Source organism: Scyliorhinus torazame, chromosome 6, assembly GCF_047496885.1.
Source record: "Scyliorhinus torazame isolate Kashiwa2021f chromosome 6, sScyTor2.1, whole genome shotgun sequence".
Classification (NCBI taxonomy): Eukaryota; Metazoa; Chordata; class Chondrichthyes; order Carcharhiniformes; family Scyliorhinidae; genus Scyliorhinus; species Scyliorhinus torazame.
In genome coordinates this window covers 227,586,396-227,604,128 of record NC_092712.1, presented here as the reverse complement: position 1 = coordinate 227,604,128, position 17,733 = coordinate 227,586,396, and the positions used below count along the sequence as shown (strand labels likewise).

Here is a 17,733-nt window from a genome sequence, read left to right as displayed (position 1 = left end):
GCGGCTGCGGACCCAGTCCACGGCCGCCCTGGTGAGGGGATCCATCACGGGGGGGGCCTCCATGAAGGCCAGGCACACAATCGGGGGCCACCGATTGGTGGGCAGGCTCGATCTGCGGGCAGCCGATATTGTTGAGGCCAGCTTGCTGTGTGGGTCCGCCATGTTGCGTGGGGCCGCCGCTGCAGCGGCCACCGCACGCATGTGAGGACCTGCGGCCGGAAGTGCAGAGCCCCGTATCGGCAGCCGGAGCTGCGTGGACTACTCCGGGGCCCTGCAAGCCCCCTCCAAAATGGAGAATCACTCTGGTCTTTCTCCAGGAAAGGCCAGAGTGATTTGCGCCCTTTTTCTCGCAAGCGAGGGGACATAGCCCCACTTTCAGAGAATCCCACCCAGAATCTCTTTTCTCTCCTTACAGATGCTGCCAGACCTGCTGAGATGTTCAAGCATTTTCTCTTTTGGTCCCTCCACCAAGGGTGAAAGCTTCTTCCAGTCTATTCTATCTATGCCCCTCATAATTTTATACATCTCACTCATGTCCCGCCTCAGTCGCCGCTGCTCCAAAGAAAACAATCCAAGTATACCCAATCTCTCTTCATAACTAAAACTCTCCAGTCCAGGAAGCATCCTGGTATATCTCCTTTGCATCCTTTCCAGTGCTACCACATTCCTTCTATAAAGTGGATTCCAGAACTGTACACAATACTCTAGCTGGGGCCTAACCAACGTTTTATGCAGTTCTAACATAACCTCCCTGATCTTAAACTCTATGCCTCGGAAATGGGTGTTTAAGAAATGTACCTTTAAGAAATGGGTGTTTATCAGTGATGTCAGAGTGTGGGTGGAGCTGGGCTATCTGTCGGCTTTTTACTTTCATTTTAGGCATGAAAAGACTATCTCTTGATCATTTGGTGTATTCAGAATTATAAATGTTTTCAGTAGTGAATGTAAACCTGATGTGCTTCTGTTAAAAGGTGTTTCTTCTGCCATCTGGCTTTTGTTTGGGAAGTTATTAAGGATTACTTAGTGTTGTATTCTTTGGAGGTTGTATTTGAATTGATGGTTGCTAAGATGTTCACTGTGTATTTCAAAAAGGTTAACTTGAGTTCATAGAATAAACATTGTTTTGCTTTAAAAATTACTTTTCCATTTCTGCTGTACCACACCTGTAGAGTATGCCGTGTGCTCCCCATACCACAATCTATTAAACGTTGTGGGTCAGGTGAACTCCATGATACTTTGGGGTTCTCTAAACCCTGGCCCATAACAGTATTCACCTGCTCTCTACCTTAAGGGACCAATGAACATGCAAGGTCCCTCTGATCCTTGGTGCTGACCAGAATCCTGCTGTTTATCATGTATTATCTGTTTTTGCGGAATCTGCATGTTCTCCCCGTGTCTGCGTGCGTTTCCCTCAGGTGCTCAGGTTTCCTCCCACAGTCCAAATATGTGCAGGTTAGGGGATTGGTCATGATAAATTACCCTCTGTGTCCAAATGTTAGATGGGGTTGCTGGGTTACGAGGATAGGGTGGAGGTTTGGGTTTAGGTAGGGTGCTCTTTCAGGGGCTGATGTAGACTCGATAGGCCGAATGTCCTCCTTCTGCACTGTAAATTCTATGATTTTATGATTCTATGTATTCTCTTGCCCTGTTTGTCCTGTCCAAGTGCATCGCCTCACACTTATCCGGATTGAATTCCATTTGTCACTGATCATCCCATGCGACCAGCCCATCTATATCCTCCTGTAATCTAAGGTTTTGAATCAGAAAAACACCCGTTGATCACCACCCTGTTGCTTCCTGTCACTCAGCCAATTCTCGATCCAATTTGCCAAATTTCCTTGGATCCCATGTAGTTTTAGGAGCAAACTTTGCACTGTAGATATTCCATGGCTGCAGTTGAGATGGATTTTTGATGTAGGGTCAGGCAATGTTTGATTTAGGGAGAACATGCCTGAATATGTGCAGCGATTTGAATTTTGTGCTCTAACCTGATAGAAGTTTATTTTTATCGGACATTTGAAATAATTTCACAACCTGACTTCCACTAAATAATTCTTTACTTCTAGAGTTCATTTCTGGAATTCATCACATACTGGCTGTTCACACTCAAGAGTGAACTGAGGGATTAAAGCACATCAACTTGGAGCAGTGAATAAATCTGGAGCTGTAGCTGCTTGCCTGCAGATAAAGTACATGCTCAGCCCTTTGGGGAAATATCCTTAACAACCTGGACTCTGAAGCATGTACAAACTTTGAATCTTGGTCACTAAACAGCAGTTAATTAGATAATCTGAAATTTTGGGCAGCAAGGTGGCACAGTGGATAGCACTGTTGTTTCACAGCTCAAGGGTCCCAGGTTCGATTCCTGTGCTTGGCTCACTGTCTATGCGGAGTCTGCACATTCTTCCCATGACTGCGTGAGTTTCCTCTGGGTGCTCCGGTTTCCTCCCACAGTCCAAAGATGTACAGGTTAGGTGGATTGGCTATGCTAAATTGCCCTTAGTGTCCAAAAAGAAAAGGTTAGGTGGGGTTACAGGGATAGGGTGGAGGTGTGGGCTTAGTTAGGGTGCTCTTTCCAAGGGCCGGTGCAGACTTGATGGGCTGAATGGCCTGCTTCTGCACTGTAAATTCTATGATTCAATGATTCGAATCTTCCGTTATCTCATGCTGTTAAATCCAAACTCCGATTTTGCACTCTTCAAGGAGTCATCCCAATAGCCCACCGGAGCACAAGAAACAGGGATCTGCTATTTTCATGGTGAATGTGCTGCAGTTTCATGTGCGTTTGGTTGGCTGAATCACTGTCTCAAATAACAATGGGCAGAAAGACTCTGCACTCTGCGGTAAGGTTACACTACGGTGGTTTTTGGTTCAGTGATAGTACTCTTAATTTTTCAGTCAGAAGATTGTGCGTTCAGGCTGCATTCTAATGACTGGAGCATATCATGCAGGTTGATACAGCTGCACAGTGATGAAGAGGTGCCTATTTCTGTTGAGGCCTGACTGCCATTTAGGTAAACATCAAAATGCCCCCCGGCATTATTTGAAGGAGAGTACGGGAGTTCTCCCGGTGGTCCGATCAATATCTAATGTTTGGCAAACTCCGCTAAAAAAGATCATCTAGTTATTTATCTTATCATTTTTTATAGGATTTTTCTATGTTCAGATTGCCTGCCATGTTTACCAATATTATTATGTTTAATAAAACTGTGCTTCAGCGGCTATTAACTATTTTGGATGTCCTGAAGAAATAAAAGGCATTAATTGCAAGATCTCTCTCTCTTTGTCTTCAGTTATTTTCTTTAAATCTGGAACTCTATAATTAATGAGCACCTAACCTGTCATTTCAAAGCAAGACTGATGTCTACAATCAGTCTTTGCAATAAGGAATAACTGAGCCAAAAATGTAAAGAATAAATGGAGATTTTTGGCAAAGTCCATCAAAGGCATCAATTTTAAACTCATTCACATCAAGTGAAAGACACTTCAGCTGATTTTATTTTTAAGATTAAACATTTGTCTCCACTTGGCCTGACAGTAAATCAATGCTAATCACTGGCAGAAAAATGAAATCTTTTATCCCATTTGTTTTTCAAAAGGGTTTGGAGGCACAGCTGTCAACAGGCTGTTTCGATAATATCACATTTAACTTCCTCATTATTCCCAGATGTCAGGGGCCATGACTGCCACTTCCCAGTGACTGACTCTACCATCCTTCTTAGCGAGCAGCAGCAACTGGGACAGATGAAAGGGGAATGGCCAGTGCATGGCACTTGCATGCAATGGTTCTAGTAGTGGGAGAAAAATTGTGGTCAGCACAGCGAGTCCGTGGTAGGACCCTTTCTTTGTCCTTATCCTGCCTCATTACAGGTGGAATCCACCCTAAGAATTCTGAAACATGTTGGGCAGGAGTCTCCGCTTGCCCATGCCGAAATCGCATTCGGCAATCAGGCAGAGAATCCCTTTTGACGCCAAAATCGGGGGCGGCGCCTATTTTCACCCCCTCCAAAATGGCGTCATCGGCGAGTACGCCGCACGCTGTTGGGACGGTCTCAGGATGTCACCTGAAGGCCCTCCCCTGATGCTCCGTCCCCGATGGGCTGACGTCCCAATGGCATGGATTACTTGTGATCTGAGTTTTTGTGGACCCAGCATGGCGGCTGCGGACTGTGTCCAGCACCGCCACAGTCGGGGGGGGGGGGGGGCCGATCCGCTGTCCTGGGGGCTTCGGCAGGGGCTGGGCAGACTGGTGGGAGGTGGTCCGGGATTGGCAAGGGGGGTTACAAAGGGGCACTATCTGACAGGCCAGGTCTGCGCGCAGCCGACGCCATGTTGTACGGCGCGACCGCTGCAGGTCGTCGGCATGCGCATCCGCGGCCATAGACCCAGCAATTCTCCGGCTGTTTCTGTCGGGATCGCCGAGGGTTTTACATGGCCATGAAACATGTTGGGCAGGATTCTCCGCTTGCCGATGACGCCATTTTGGAGGGGGGTGAAAATAGGCACTGCCCCTGATTTTGGCGTATCGGTGCAGGGGCGGCACCGACATTTTCATCGATAGATTAGACACATGCTCCGGACATAGCCTCAAAATTGTAGAATCCAATCCAATGTTATTTTGGTTTCAGAAATTGGTTCTTAAATATTGGTGAAGGTTAAATGCTATCAATCTATTTTATCTGCTCATTTACTTTGAAGAAAGAAAGTTGCGCATTTATATAGCCCTCTCCATGACCCCAAAGCACGATAATTGTTAAGGAAGTGCTTTTTTAAAAATGCAATGATTGTCGTAATGTCTGAAAACACAGCAGCAAATTTGCACACAAGGGGCTGGATTCTCCGCTGCTTGATGCCGGTAGCGAAATTCGCGACTGGGGGAAGAGTGTTGTGTGGAGCAAAAAACGGGATTTGCACCTGGCACTGATTCTGTTGCGATGCTCCGGTCACCCGCACGCAGCATCTTCGAAGTTCGTCCAATTGCCGACGACCCCATGCAAATCCACGATTTGCATCGATTTGACTACGATTAACGGGCTGGACACAGACGCTCCACCCCTCCGCAATGTTTCAGTCCTCTCAAGTGGGGGTCATGCAGGTGTGAATAGCTGCAAGTATTTACGAGTGGGGCCTGGGCACCATGGCACTTGAGGGGGATCAATTAGGTAAGAAAATCCTCAAAACCTTTTGGCCTTGCTGGGGGGTGTCTGCCTGGACATCAGGGAGTAGCAGAGAATGACTTGGTGGCAAGTGCGTGGATTCAGCTGGCCTGGCTCAGACCTCCATTGCTGCATTGTTTAATTTAAGCCCACCCCTTAGCTGCAACGTACAGGCTCCTGGCTGTTCACACTGCTGACTGCTCACTGTATCCTGTAAATGCTCAGAGGGCTTCTGGTCATGTGGAAACCCACTCAGACTGCCCCACCAGAAACCCTCAGACCCCAGCATTATCAGCAACGGGATGAGTATGGCCATGTTCAATCACCGGCCCACCAGCTGCTGCCACTCCTCAGAAGTGCAGCTCCACACCAGAGGAAGCAGGGGATTAGCAGAGCTCCCCCCAAACAAAGGACACATGCACTGTGGCCATTGGAACCCTCCCTGGCGCACCACCCATCTCAGAGTAGAAGCCTCACTTGCGATACTATTAGCTAGCCCACCCCTGATGATCATGAGTTGTGTCCAACCCTACCTGTCCACCGTGTCCCTGGCCAGGAAACCTGACCAGCTCTCTGTCACAATTTGTGTGTTACATCCAGGCCTCACACCACACTACAGCTAAGGTGCCAGCAAATGCACACATCCCTCGCTCACCCCATCTGTAGGACCAGGCTCTTAGCATGGAGGCAATTGACAACACAAGTTGACCGCTTCCACCACACTAGAACCCACCCTGCTGGCAAGATAACACATAGTCCACCCAGTGAGGACACCCACAGTAGACCCCATGGGGTGAAACAGGATATAGGCCACAGAGCCTATCGCTAACACCGGTTTCAGCAACCACCGATATCCCGATTGGCAGGGATGGGTGGTGAGGATAGAGGTTCCCCACATCACTGGTCAGGTGTCACTCCCTATGGGGACATGGGTGCAGTGCGGACACCATCATCCTGAAGGGGCTGGGGGAGGGGTGGGTGGAGAGGAGGGAGTATCGACAGGTTGAAGGTGGCCATGTATCCTGGTGGCATTGGATGGTTAAGGGAATCTTATCTAGCTAATTGTCTCCCCCTGCCCATTCCAGCTCCAGATACATGGATATCAGACTCTAGTCAGCTATGCTCACTATCTACATAATCTCTGCTGCCGTTGCGGATGCACGGGGGCTAGCGCGCCATGGCCAGCCCAGGGAGGTCCATGCACAAGAGGAGCCTGCCCCAGAAGAACAGGAACCAGCCAGTGAGGCTCAAGTGCTGGCCGTCCAACAGGCTAAGGAGCAGGTGCGAAGATGGCGCTGCATCAGGCCACATAATACTGTCATCGCCTGTCCTTCAAGGAGTTGCCGGACCACATGTGCCGACGTTGAATCTGGCTCACGAGGTAGCTTATGTGCCACCTGGCACAACGGAGGTTTGGAGGAGGACACCAACTTCCGGTGGCCATCAAGCTGATAGATGCCCTATGCGCCCAGGCATCCGACTACAACACTTTCAACTTGGACCAGGCCCACCAGGATGCCAGGGCAGCAGGATTTGCTGCCATCGCTGATGTGCCCCAGGTCCAGGGGGTGATCGATGGCACACACGTCGTCCTCCAAGCACCAGTTCAAAAGGAAGTATCTGTCATTACCATGAAGGGGTTCCAATCCATGAATGCGCACATCATGCATGCCTGCACCCTATATCCAGGCAGCGTGAACATCACATACATCCTGGTGCACTCATTAGTTCCCGGTACCTCTGAGGTGTGTCCTCAGGTGAGGGGTTGGCTACTGGGCGACATGGATTACCCAATGATGTCATTGCTAATGACGGCCTGTGTGGAGGTCCAGACCAAGGCGGAGAACCATTCTGAGGACGCCCATGCAGCAACCAGGACCGTCATTGAGTGGTGTACTGGCGTGCTCAAAATGTACTTCAGGTGCCTGGACTGCTCACCAATATAGCCCTGAGAGGGTCACAGCATCATGGTGACCTCCTGCGTGCTCCATAACAACACGTAGCAGAGGGGCAACATGCTAGAGGAGGAGGAAGAACATGAGGTCTCATCTGGCAAGGAGGATGAGGGGGCTGCCGAATGTGTGACCCATGGCCGCTGCACATGGGACAACCTCATCACCTCCCAATTTACCAACTAGAAAACTTGACCAGCATTAGCTCCGCCTCCCTCTCCCACTAATTTAGCTCCCCCCGCCCCACATTCATTACCCCCGCCACACAGTGTCCCCCTTCCGCTGAACATCTCACTGCTTCCCTGTCCCTCAAGTCCTTCTACCCCTTCCCAGTCCCTCAGTCCTTTTACCCCTTCCCTGTCGCTCAGCCCTTCTACCCCTTCCCAGTCCTTCCGTCCTTCGCTTCACCTTTCCAGTCCCTCAGTCCCATAGAAAAGAATCCCATTGAATCGCTACAGTGCAGAAGAAGGCCATCCATCCCGAGTCAGAATCAACCCTGCAAAATAGCACTCTACCCAGGCCCACTCCCCCGCCCTATCCCTGTAACACCACTGTAATTTTCCACACCAACATCGAATGGAATTTAAATAACATGAGAGAAATCAACATCTTAGCTTGCCTCACAAACTATGGTGACTAAATGGTCAACGGGAGTCTTGGGCAAGCAGATCATAGAACATAGAACATAGAGTGCAGAAGAAGGCCATTCAGCCCATCGAGTCTGCACCGACCCACTTAAGCCCTCACTTCCACTCTATCTCCATAACGCAATAATCCCTCCTAATCTTTTGAACACTAAGGACAATTTAGCACGGCCAATCCACCTAACCTGCACATCTTAGGACTGTGGGAGGAAACCGGAGCACCCGGAGGAAACCCACGCACACACGGGGAGAACGTGCAGACTCCGCACAGACAGTGACCCAGCGGGGAATCGAACCTGGGACCCTAGCACTGTGAAGCTACAGTGCTATTCACTTGTGCTACCGTGCTGCCCACAATCATAAATTGCAGTTAACATACTGTTTCAACTTAAAAATAACCCTGTGCCAGGATATTCACTTTAAGCAGGATTTAGGGCGGCATGTGGTGCAGTGGCGCAGTGGTTAGCACTGGGACTGCGGCGCTGAGGATCCGGGTTCGAAACCCAGCCCTGGGTCACTGTTCGTGTGAAGTTTGCACTTTCTCCCCGTGTCTGCGTGGGCTTCACCCCCACAACCCAAAGATGTGCTGGTTAGGTAGATTGGCCACGCTAAATTGCCCCTTAATTGGAAACAAAAAATAATTGGCTACTCTTAAATTTATACAAACTTTAGTCAGGATTTTCTAGTCACTAATTTCCGTTTAGAAGTAGAGAGTCTTGACCTCTGAGATCTGACATGCAGATTCACTTTTTTCTCAAGAACTATGCCCTGTTCAGAAGTGAGCCAGAGATAGGAATTCCCCATGCTCCTGGGCCTGGATAGAAGCAGCAAACCTGGCTGATTTGTTTTGCACCTAGTTTAAAAGAACTGAATCCATTAAAAAAAATGTACTTCAATATTTCTGCATGATCGCACAAGTAAAATATTATAGCCTGGAATAACAGGCACATACTTGTGTCGCAACACTGTCTGGTTGAAACTGGCAAGCGCAGCACTGATCAAGAATTGAATCTGATGGAATTCCTCATCTGTATCACTCATTTCCACATCAAGCTAAAAATGTCTTCAATGAGCCTTTGGGCAGCACTATCAACCATTTTCTTGGGACAGTCTGCTTAGGAAGTCTTTCAAAACTGTTAAACATTAAATTAATTCATGCAGTTGCATACATAGAAAATGGAAGCAGGAGGAGGCCATTCGGCCCTTCGAGCCTGCTGCGCCATTCATTATGATCATGGCTGATCATCAAGTTCAATACCCTGGTCCCACCTTCCCCCCATATCCCTAGATCCTTTTAACTCCAAGAGCTATATCTAATTATATCGGCATGGTGGCGCAGTGGTTAGAACTGCTGTCTCACAGCTTCAGGAACCCAGGTTAAATTCTGGCTTTGGGTGACTGTGGAATTTGCATGTTCTCCCGTGTCTATGTGGGATTCCTCCGGGTGCTTCAGTTTCCTCCCACAGTCCAAAGATGTGTAGGTTTGGGAGTTTGGCTATGCTAAATTGCCCTTTAGTGTCCATAAAGGTTGGTGGGGATAGGGTGGTGGCATGGGCCTAGGTACGTTCCTCTTTCAGAGGTTCAGTGCAGACTCACTGGGCCGAATGGCCTGCTTTCGTGCTGTAGGGATTCCATGATTCTAATTCCTTCTTGAAATTACACAATGTTTTGGCCTCAACTACTTTCTGTGGTAGTGAATTCCATAGATGCACCACTCTCTCGGTGAAGACATTTCTCCTCACCTCGGCCCTAAACTATGAACCTGAGCTCTGGACTTGCCCACCTTCGGGAACATTCTTTCTGTAAGATCTGTAAGATCTTTTTTTCATATAAGTAGGTGATTGAACATTCAATTCCCAGTGCTATTATGTTTTAATTGTCCAGTTAATTCACATAACGCAATAGCATCAAAACTGTGTAGAAAATGAAAGGGGGAAATTGCTTCCTATCTGAGTCAATTTTCCTATCAACCAATTAAAACTGTTGGCAAGATAAACAGATTTAATAGATATAAACATTAATCAAAATCAATTAACTTTCAGTTTGATATGTATAATATGAAAATTTAAATGTTCATCAGTAGATCATATAACTTTTTACTTTTCAAAATATAAAGTCACCTGAGGAAGGAGCTACGCTCTGAAAGCTAGTGATTCCAAACAAACCTGTTGGAATTTAACCTGGTGTTGTAAGACTTCTTACTGTAACTTCTGGTTGAGCATTTTTTTCTATTGTTTATCTCCGAGCCGGCTTGGTCACCTGATCAGGTACCGGATTCAAGATTTTTCTTACAAGAAATATCTCAGACAAACCTAGTTCTTAAAGGGACCATCATGCTGACATCAATGTTTTTCTCCCCTCCTCCCCTTCCCCAAAGCACTTGGGCCATCACAAAAAAAACCTTGCTGAATTAAGGATGTTTTTCGCAACCCTTTGACATACCTCACATACTACACATTTTAACATTAGAAACATCAAACATTTTCTCAACGATCTTATTATATTCAACATACACAATAATCCCCATAGGTCAACCAAAATTCAAATGTCCAACATATTATGATCCCAGGTCCTTGATCAAAAGATGACAGTGTTTAAATAGATGGCGTGATTAAATCTTTGGCATAAATAAAGTTTACAATACTCTGTTATGTAGTTACGAATTATTTAAACGGGTCGTTAAACTCTGGATAAAGCATCTGCAATTATGTTGTACATTCCTACAAAACAAAAAGTAAACGATCACAGCATCAGTCCCCAGTAAAACAAACAGAGATTCTTGCACCAGAATGTAGCCAAAAACACTGGTGAATTCCTGTCCATGTAGAAGATCACAGCATCACGAGCATTTCGGGAAACGTATATTTCAAATTGCTGAAGAATCAAAACAAGGTTTAATGCTTCCTTTTCAACAGTGGACTACTTTACTTGACAAGGATTAAGTTTCCTCAAAAAATAACTAACTGGACATTCTATGATAGCATCATCATCTTGTAACAATACAGCTCCCACACCTACATCACTGACAGCAATTGCTATCTTGAATTGTTTTTTTGAAATTTGAAGCCAATGACACAGGTTAATTTATTCGGACAGCCTTTAAAATCTCAAAGGTGTCTATCAAAACTCTGTCCAGTCAGATTTGACTTTCTTCAATAAGTTTGTTAAGGAAGCAAGGACTTTGCTGAAATTCGGGGGAAAAAAACACTCTTGTAAAATCCACACATTCTGAGAAACCGCAGTATCACTCATTTGGTTTTAGGAACAGGAAAGTGTATAATTGCTTGAAATTTAGCTTCTCTGGGCAACACTCAACTTTGCCCAAGAAAACTTCTCAAATAAGTGACTCTGGCCTTGGCAAATTCACTTTTGCCAAATTTATAACAAAGTCAGCTTTTTGTGGTCTCTCAAATAGTGCACTGCGGTGTTATGCATGGTCTTCCTAAGTGCCACTGTAGACCAATATATCATCAGGAAAGACAATATGGTTCAACAGTCCATTACCAACTCGATATGATAGACTTTCAAAAGTAGCTGGTACATTCTTTGTTCAAATGGCATAACTATGTATTAATGGGCGACAGTGGTTAGCCCTGATGCCTTAGGTGCTGAGGACCCTGGTTCGATCCCGGCCACGGGTCACTCTCTGTGTGCAGTTTGCACATTCTCCCCGTGTCAAAGTGGGTTTCACCCCCACAACCAAAGACGTGGAAGGAAGGTAGATTGGCCACACTAGATTGCCCCTTAATTGGAAAAAAAATAATTGGATACTCTAAAGTTATTTTTTAAAACTTTCAATTAATATAGACAGTCTGAGTTGCAAAAACAGAGATTTCCTTTGCTTGTTCTCTTATTGACCATTTTAATAAATCAACTCTGTTGATACAGTTTAATTGATGCAATCTTTAATTTGTGATGTAGGATAAGAATCAGTTTTTGTTGTGACATTCCCTTCAGCACACACAATTTGTCAATGATGAACTCCAAATACGTTGGGCACGATCTAACCAAAATAAATCAGTGTGCATTTTGTGCGGGATTAGTGGGGCCTTCCCAGCGCTAACATAATTTTGTGCACTGAGGAGATCCGATGAGCAGAGCTCCTCAGCACAAAGAGATCAGGACAACATTTTTAAAACCCCTCGACATGCCCTCCACCCCGCAACGCCCCAGCTCACCTGTTGGGAAGTCCTCAAGCGCCCCCGACACCCCAGCACCCCACCACATACCAGCAGGGCACCCCCGGGCCTGATCGCCGGCCCAGGCAAAATGCCAGTTCCGCGTCATGGCGCTGCCAGGCTGGCACCCAGGTGGTGCTGCCAAGGTGCTGGGCTGGCATCAGCAGTGCCAGGCTGCCAGTCTGGCCAGAGGCTGACTAACCGGGGCATCTGATAACTTGGGGGACCCTCCCAAGTTCTGGTAAGCCTGGTCCCATTTGTGGGGACCAGTGCTAATCAGCACTTGGCTGGGATTGCCTCGGCGAGGCCGATAGATTTCATAGAATTTACAGTGCAGAAGGAGGCCATTCGGCCCATCGAGTCTGCACCGGCTCTTGGAAAGAGCACCCTACCCACCCTTCACCTCCACCCTATCCCCATAACCCAGTAACCCCACCCAACACTAAGGGCAATTTTGGACACTAAGGGCAATTTATCATGGCCAATCCACCTAACATGCACATCTTTGGACTGTGGGAGGAAACCGGAGCACCCGGAGGAAACCCAGGCACACACAGGGAGGATGTGCAGACTCCGCACAGACAGTGACCCAAGCCGGAATCGAACCTGGGACCCTGGAGCTGTGAAGCAATTGTGCTATCCACAATGCTACCGTGCTGCCCCCACGGGTGTCAGGTGACCTTTCCATCCGGAGAACATATGGTTAAATGAGATTTTAAACTCACTTAACTATGCAAGACTGGGTCCTGCAAGGCGTGACAACCATCGGGAACCCAGGGAGAGACCTTTCCCGGGATCTACCGGCTGCGTCAATCCCAAATCCAGCGGGATGCAGTCAGTAATCACGCCTCGTGACTCAGTTCAACTATCCATGTGAAAGTGAGTTGTCTCCTGACTTGATCCAATTCCCCCGGGTTCACTCGCAGTGTTTTGTTAATGGGTAGAGTACTTCTCACATCAATATAATGCATAGTTAAAGATGTTCATCTTGGTCTATCTCTACACAATGTCTCAAAGTTTTAGCAATTTGACTTTGTTGCACTGAGTGTGTGATCTAACGGGAGAAGCAGGAAGTGCAGTAGAGAGCGAGAATTACTCAGGTGCTTCCCAACGGCGAACCTGGCGAGACCACGGCCAGTATCTAACGTTTATTAGTGTCGGTCACGATGCCCCACGAATTTCGTGGCCGGAATCACTGTCCCGCCAGCTGATTCGCCAGGACCATGCCCAGCAGCTCCCCGTTAACAGGGGGAAGCAGATCATAAACTGCTCCCTCTGAACAAACCCCAGACAGCACGTAGCCATACCACCAAGGAGACGTGCACCACGTTTCAGGGACATCAACCTGGCCAGGCTGCTGGATGCGGTGGAGATGCGACGGGGCACCCTGATCCCCTGAGTGGGTCAAAGGTCCAGCCACAGGGCAGCTGGTGCCGTCTAGCAAGGCAGTGGCCGTCAGTGTGGGGAGTGTTACCAGGAGGACCAACACCGAGTGCCGTAAGAAGCTTAACAATCTCCACCTGGCCGCACGGGTGAGTTGGCATTGGCCCCCTGGCACCGCAAACCCCCCCCCCCTCCCGGCACAACACCATGTCCGTGGAGGGGTGGGGGTTGCCGGATATCGGAGTCCTGATCCCTTACAAGGAACAGGCCCTGGAAGTTGTGGGGGTGACCGAGGACAGAGTGGTCGCCAGCATCGAGGTTGGCCTGCACCGCAGAGGTGAGGACACACCGACCCGCACCCAGATGAGTGGTTAGCACTGCTGCCTCATAGGGCCAGGGGCTTGGATTCAATTCTGGCCTCGGGTGACTGTCCGTGCGGAGTTTGCACGTTCTTCCCATGTCCGCATAGTTTCCTCGGGTGGTCCGGTTTCCCCCCACAGTCCAAAGGTGGATCGGCCATGCTAAATTACCCCTCAGTGTCCAAAGATGTGCAGGTTAGATGAGGTTATGGGAATAGGGCAGGTTTGTGGGCCTGGGTAAAGATGATCTTTCGGAGGAATGATGCAGACTCGATGGGCTGAATGGCCTTACACTGCACTGTAGAGGTTCTATGATTCTGTGAGAAGGGTCGAAAACTGACCAGGAGTAATAAAGGAGGTTCATGAGGGACCTATAAAAGTTAAAAAGAAAGATAGGAGTAGGCCAATGATCTGTTTGGCGGGCAGCTTCATGACAGGTCCACCCAGAGATGAGGGGAGCCTCCAAGCCGAGAAGAAGATAGTGAAGGAGATGCCTGCCGGGTGGAAGAGCCTCAAGGGAGTACGGCAGGAGCCATTTGGAGGCAGTAATGTTCCAGGAGATGCGGAACAGGTTAAGGGAACATAAATGCCCTGGACAACAGAGGGTGCCAATGACCCAGTGTTATCTTCGATCAATGGCTTCATGGCAAATTTGAATTGGGAACAAGGAGATTCCCAAATAGGCAAGAGTGAGCGTGATGCCCCATGTGGCTGAAGAGCCACAAGGCACAGCAGCTGAAGCTAGCCCAATCACTGTGAGTAAAGGTATCCCCAAAGATATAGGACAGAGCAGGAACACAGGATGGTCACTCACCAGGCAGGACATTTTAAGAAGAGAGAAGCCTGCATCCCGGCTGGCTGAGCAGGAGGCCTGGTTGTCCGAAACCTTCTTTCCACTTTTAGAAAAGGGTTGCCAGGAAAGTCCCCGAACAGATACTCCATTGGTGTAATATTACCTTGCCCCAATTTAAGTTAAAGGAGCCTACACCCCTGCTGGCTGAGCAGGAGGTCTGGCTCCCCAAAACCGCCTTTCCGAATTTGGAGACAGTCCTAAGAGACTCCAAAATACCCGTTGAGCCAGTGAGGAAAATGTCTCCTCCCAGTCAAAAAGCCACCAGGCAGCGCAGCTGGAGCTGCCCATCCTCGACAGGGCAGCGGTTTTCCAGAGAGTACAGAACACCTTAGGAGAGCGCCCCTCCCAAAGGCTCTGGCCAGGAAGCGACCACTTTCTGGCAAATTTAAAAGTGGAGCAGGGAAGCATGGAGGCGCAGTGGTTAGCACTGCTGCCTCACGGCACCGAGGTCCCAGGTTCAATCCCGGCTCTGGGTCACTGTCCGTGTGGAGTTTGCACCTTCTCCCCGTGTTTGTGTGGGTTTCGCCCCCACAATCCAAAGATGTGCAGGGTAGGTGGATTGGCCATGCTAAAGTGCCCCTTAATTGGAAAAAATAAATTGCGTACACCAAATTTTTTTTTTAAATTGGAGCAGAAAAGTTCCCAAATTGGCCCTGAAAGAGTAAGAGTGATGCCTCACCCAGTTGATAAGCCACCTGGAGGTAAAGCAAGAGCTGAACTTCCTCCTGAGGACTGTAGTGTCCCCGAACATGGGACGAGTTGGGGGAGACCCCGTTCTAAAACAAAAATAGGAAGAGAGGAAAATGGATGCATTTGACTGGGAACAGGTATCCATCCAAAAGGAAAGGATCCTTTCTAAATGAACCTTGTTGCGACGAACCGAGAGGGTTGAATAAAGAAAGGGAGACAGTTCACTTCTCCTCATCCAGGGGTAAAACAACTTGGTGGAGGTCCATCCAGAACTGAACAAACTGGGGCTTGTGCTGAGCCAGTTCCCAGAGAGGGGACAGAGGGAAACAAATCTGAGGACCTCACCCAGGGACCTGTCGTAACTCATATTACTACAATTCCATTTTCTGGAAACGTCATACTTTAAAAAAATTATACCAAATAAATAGCAATTTCCAATTATATTATTACCATATTTTTAAGATTAAATTGCTAAATTGCTGATGCTCCATATTTTCTGATCTAACAGTGCAATCTAAATTCTTTGCAGGATGTGATACCAAACAAGTTCGCCGGATTCCATCCCTATTCACCTGATACAATATGGTTCAAATGTAACTCCTATAGTGGAGGAAGGATCAGACATAATGGCCCAGAACTCACCATCAGATTGCCATTCCATTCCTTTGTAGCTACTCAACTCGGGAGCTGCACATTTCTCGGCCACACTTCCTGGTGAGAAGTGTACAGCAAAGCAGCTCCAGTGATCTTCCAGTGCAGTGTAGCAGTGTCAGGAGGAGAGAGGCCGTGACCCTTCTTTAAGGCACTAGTAAATGATAAGTTTAAAGGTCTCATCTACTTGACAGGAGAGAAGATTATTGTGTAAGGTAAGTGGACAGGATGAAGGTGGGGGGCGCAGTGGATCGGGTGTGGTGGGTGGGGGGGGGATATTTGGGGGTGTGGAGGGGGGTAGTTGGAGGCTGGGAGAGTAGTCGGCGAGGTTCAGGAGGGTAGTCGGGGACCAGTAGGCGTTCCAGGGGTGGTCAGTATCACAGTTACCCAGGGGTGAGAAGTGATTTTAATCCTTCTACCTTTGCCTGGGTGTCTATTCTGCTCGGAGAGCCGGAACAATCCAAAGATACTGATTTGAATCAGATGGTTGCAGGTGCAGGTTAATTGCCAAAAGTTAATTTAACCTTCCTGAATAATTCCCATGCAATTCTTACAAGGAGACTGCTGAGGGATCGCCCTGTTTATCTTCTGGAGTACCTCCAGGTACCCCCTTCCAGGGGAACAGAATGGAAGCTCTGGGCCATTGCTGCATCTATAACAAGACCAGATAGACTAACACAAATACATTTTGTTATCAAACATTATCTTTAACAATGGTGAGAATCACAAACAATATTTTAAGCATTTACAAAAACCTGAATACTTACTAAGCCCTTTATTAAATGCTGCAAGATACATAGTTTCCGATTTCCCTGCTGTATTCCACCTCTCAGCACTTGCAGAGACTGAATTTAAATATCATGAGGTTTCCATGGAGGATTGAGATAGGTGACGTCAATATGAACTAGAAATACTTAGTGACTCAGACTGCCAAGGTTAACTACCTTTTGAAATGAAAATTGCTTATTGTCACAAGTAGGCTTCAAATGAAGTTACTGTGAAAAGCCCCTAGTCGCCACATTCCGGGAGGCTGGTACGGGAATTGAACCCGCGTTGCTGACCTGCCTTGGTCTGCTTTAAAAGCCAGCTATTTAGCCCAGTGTGCTAAAACAGCCACAGGTGTGGTACTGATTGAAGAACGTGTCTGCTGTAGTCTTCATAGTTTTCTGTATGTTAACATATATATAAATATATACTAAAGGGTAGAGGCAAGAGCTAGCCTCATCCTAGTTCTTAACACATCTCTGTCACACATCACACTGACCCGAGGACAAGGTCATGTGCCTTCTTACAGCACTGTGGGGGAAAAACTGTACTCAGCCCCACAATAACCCTGTATATGCCATACAGTGTGTAGACGCTGCATATACCAAATACACTGTATATATGCTAAAAAGATTATTATTAATATACTAGGCAATTTATATACCTTGCACTGCATATACCAGGGGCGGGATTCTCCGACCCCTCGCCGGGTCGGAGAATCGCCGGGGGGGGGGGGGGGGGGCGGCATGAATCCCGCCCCCGCCGGCTGCCGAATTCTCCGGCACTGATGTTTTGGCGGGAGCAGGAATCGCACTGCGCCGGTCGGCAGCCGCTGGCAACGGCCCCACCCCCCGGCAATTCTCCGGCCCGCGATGGGCCGAGTGGCCGCCAGTTTTCGGCCAGTCCCGCCAGCGTAAATTACAACAGGAATTTGACGGCGGGACCTGGCGTGCGGGCGGCATCCGGGGTCCTCGGGGGTGCGCCGGGGGATCTGGCCCTGGGAGGTGCACCCACGGTGGCCTGGCCTGCGATCGGGACCCACCAATCAGCGGGTGGACCTGTGCCGTGGGGGCACTCTATTCTTCTGCGTCGGCCGCTGTAA

The 17,733-nt window shown here is 48.2% G+C and overlaps 1 long non-coding RNA gene across 1 annotated transcript in view; it reads right to left on the bottom strand.

Moving 5' to 3' along the window:
- LOC140425333 (uncharacterized) overlaps window positions 1–16,788 on the bottom strand; it is a 154,399-nt gene extending 137,611 nt beyond the window's left edge. The window contains exon 1 of the long non-coding RNA XR_011947836.1: window positions 16,634–16,788. This is a non-coding gene — a long non-coding RNA (uncharacterized lncRNA). The remainder of the gene's footprint in view (window positions 1–16,633) is intronic.
- Between the last annotated feature and the right edge of the window lie 945 nt (window positions 16,789–17,733).